Here is a 3890-nt window from a genome sequence, read left to right as displayed (position 1 = left end):
AAAAACTGCTTTCAAGGATCTCAAGATCTAATATAGGAAGAAGACAATTATCAAGATACTTAAGCTAAAAATATAGTATGGTAGGTCAAGATGAATATTGAGGAGAAACTTCAACAGGGAATAAGGAGAGAGATTCTCAGTGGAGGGTGTGAATTTAAGCAGGAGATCTAAAAGAACTCACTGGAAGAGTGACACTCCAGGAAAGGGGGTAACGAAGTCCATGAATCACTAGGACAAAATATTGGACAAAGGAAAGAAAGAGTACAATGTAAGAAGATGTTAGAGAATTTGTTTTATTCAAGGAACAGCCAAGAGACTAGTATATCTGAAGAGGTTAACAAGCAGGAAAAATGTATGAGAGGAAAAAAGATCCTTAGGTCCTAGATCATCACCAGGACTTTGATTTTAACTCTGAGTAAGCCATTGCAAGATTTTGTGTAGAGCAGCGGCTGTCAAAATTTAGGTGCATCAGAAGCATTGGAGGGATTGCAAATATGCAGATTGATGAGTTCTGCCTCCAGAAATTCTGATTCAGTAGGTCTGGGTTGTAACCCCAGAATTTCTTGCTGGACTAAGGACCACATTTTGAAAATTACTGGGGTAGAGGACTGACATGAAATGTTTTAATTCAAGTAATCTGATTTATTTTTGGAGATGGACTGAAATGGGACAAGGGTATAAGCAGTGGAGGCAGGTTTTTCTCTCTGGAGGTTGTGGTTGAATTCATTTTCGGTTTTACATGGCATAGTTTGTATTAGATTGTCTGTGTGTGTGTGTTTATGATGATCTTCAAAAGACCACAGTGACCATTTATGGGAGAATGCCAATCATTGCAGGAGCCAAGTGTGCACCTTTGACGCAGGACCCGAGCACACAGGTTTGTGCTGAGGTCCTTGTCCTGTGCCCCAGGCTGCAGTCTTGGGCCTGAGCATCTGAGCCATCTACTCCAAGTCATCAATTTGTCACTGGTTAAGGTGACATTCTTTAGATGTCTAAAGACATCTAAATATGTCTAAAGACATATCTAAAGATATGTGATAGATAGATATCTTTAGATGTCTAAAGACATCTAGATATGTCTAAAGACATATCTAAAGATATGTGATTGATCTTCAAGTTGGGGATCCTTCTTGGCAGCTACCTCCAGAGCTAAGAGGAAGGAAATTAAACAAAACTTCAGTGCCTGCCATCAGCATACCAGGCCAGTGAAACCTAAAGCTAGTTTCTGAGGTCTGGGGAATGTCCACTTCTCACTGGGTCTTGAGTTCTAGAGAGGCAGTCCCTGATGAAAGGGGCATTTCTTTATGCACTACTTTTGTTCAAAGCTCAGTGGAATTTGTGACAGCCCTGGCAGACCTCCAAGAGGAGTTTAGCTGCCTCATCTCTCTGAACTACTTCAAGACCCATGGCTATCCACTGTGGTCACAACTCAGTCACTCCTGCACAAAAATGTCCTAGAAGGATCTAGATTATACCTTTCCATGAAATTCCAAGAATTTCAGGAGCAAATCCCAGCTTAGTAATTTGACTGAAATCATTAAGGTACTCTCCAGATCTGAGGAAAAAAGAAGAGGCAGGAAAAGAATGCTACGTTTGAGAAGTAGAACAAGCTTTTGGCTTTTTTTCTGTGAGAAGGACTCAGAGACTTTATGTACACAGTGCAATTTCTCTGATAAGTACCAGAAGCACTACATATATCCCATTAAGAATGCTAACTCCCATCATGGAAAAATTCTAGAATGTAGCATTGAGCCCTTGAAGAATAATGTAGAAGGAGTTGAAAAGTGATTAACTTTGCAAGCTAACAAATCAGTGGCACTGAGAAAAAGATAAAATGTAAGATAGAAGAAATAATTTGTTAATTTGAAAAAGTTACAGTTTGTACTGAACAAGGAAGAGGCTATTCTTAGGCAAATACAAAATGAAGAGATGGATATTATAACAAAACTAAATGAAAACCTTATAAAAATTTTCAATCATGTCTGCACATTAAAACATCTACAGAGCAAGGTAGAGGGTGAGTGTGTGCAGTCTGAACTGCAATTGCTGACAAATAAGTATTCACCACAGAAATAAAAGCCTAAAATACCTCCAACACTTTTCATCTTGATTAAAGAAATATGGATTCAGTCTTCTTCCACAGTATACCGGCTTGGACAAAATTATCAAGCCATTTCCAGTGGATGTGATTCTAGATCTTCAAACAGCATATCCTCACTTTATTATCTTCGAGGATAGAAAATTATGCAATATGGAAAGACCAAACAAAATCATTGTTATAACCCAAGGAGTTTTTCTTCTGCTCTCTTGTCCTGAATTTTAATAGATTTAATCATGGCAGACATTACTTGGAGGTAGTAGTAGAAAACAAGCCTAAACGGGTGTAATTAGCCATTAGTTCTAGGTGGATTCTGGGCAGTTGGGAGAGTTGAGAGTAGATATGTTGCATTGGCTCCTAACAGAATCTAGCTTCTGCCAATAGTAAAACCTGGTAAGACTTGCATTTTTCTGGACTATGAGGTGGGTGAAGTTTCCTTTTATAATAAGAATGACAGGTCTCCTCTCTATATTTTAATGGTTATTTTACAGAAGCCCTTTGGCCATATTTCTATACTGGAACAGATTCTGAAACTTTAAGAATCTCTTAGTAACAGACTATGAAAGATAAAGTACCTGGGAAACAACTATTTCATTTTCTTTCAGTTTCTGCATATAACTTAGCCAGTAAATTTAATCTCAGGAATTTGGATTCTTTTAAGTTTTATGATGAGAAAACCAGAATATATTTTTCTTCTTTATTTTCAACAATATAAAAACATGGTAGTAATACCAATTTCATAGATATTATGTATACAGTTGTCAAGTGCTTTGAAATTCTAATATAAAATATTTGAGAATTATATTACTTAATACACCTGTGATGATTAATTTCACATGTCAGCTTGGCTAGGCTATGATATGCAAATATTTGGTTAAACCCCAGTCTAAGTGTCACTACAAAGGTATTTTGTAGATGAGTTTAACATTTAAATCAATAGACTCTGAGTAAAGCACATTATCCTTCATAATATGGGTGGGCCTCATCTAATCAGTTGAAGGCCTTGCAAGAAAAAAGACTGAGATTCCCCAAGAAAGACACAGTTCAGCCAGCATTCTGCTTTCAGACTGGAACTGTAGCATCAACCCTTCTCTGGGTCTCCAGCCTGTCAGCCTACCCTGCAGATTTTGGACTTGCCAGCCTTTATAATCATGATCCAGTTCCTTAAATAAATCTCTCTCTATATATAAATGCACATTCTATTGATCCTGTTCCTCTGGAGAACCCTGACTAATACAACATCCATCTATCTATATCTAACTATCTATCCATCTACCTATCTATCTAATTTAAAAAAAACTGTAGTGGGCCACTGTAGTATTACTTGTTCCGAACCTCTTTCCTAGAAATTTCACCTTCAGGAAGGATTGAAGACAGAGAAACACCACTCCCCAACGTACTGCATTGAAATTCTTATGGCATAATAGAACAAATAAGTGACTGTTAAATGAGGAGCCTCTTAGGAAAAAAAAAAGACTCAGATAACCATGAATTTTGGTGAATCAATGCCATACAGCATTTTTAAACCTAAAATTAGAATGCTTGCTAAAAAAACTCTGGAACCCTATGCTTTGGAATGTAGGTACCCCTGGGCATTCTCAGAAGTGATGATAGTCTAATCCTTCTCTAAACTCCTTCCAATGATTCCAATGAGGGTTACATTCCACCCTGACCGCCCTATGTTTATTTTTCCACTAACTAACTTTAAACAGCATTGGATTGGAAAACATATTGAAGGTTGTGGCAATATTTCAAAGAAGAATATTAGTCATACCATATAAAAGCATCTTTT

The 3890-nt window shown here is 37.2% G+C and overlaps 1 pseudogene; it reads left to right on the top strand.

The window, feature by feature from the left end:
* The first annotated feature begins 1584 nt into the window (after window positions 1-1584).
* On the top strand, window positions 1585-2648 carry LOC118884068 (annotated as a pseudogene).
* The last annotated feature ends 1242 nt before the right edge of the window (window positions 2649-3890 follow it).

Source organism: Balaenoptera musculus, chromosome 18 (genome assembly GCF_009873245.2).
Source record: "Balaenoptera musculus isolate JJ_BM4_2016_0621 chromosome 18, mBalMus1.pri.v3, whole genome shotgun sequence".
Lineage (NCBI taxonomy): Eukaryota > Metazoa > Chordata > Mammalia > Artiodactyla > Balaenopteridae > Balaenoptera > Balaenoptera musculus.
Note: the sequence above shows the minus strand (reverse complement) of the source record. Positions and strands in the feature narration are given on the sequence as shown.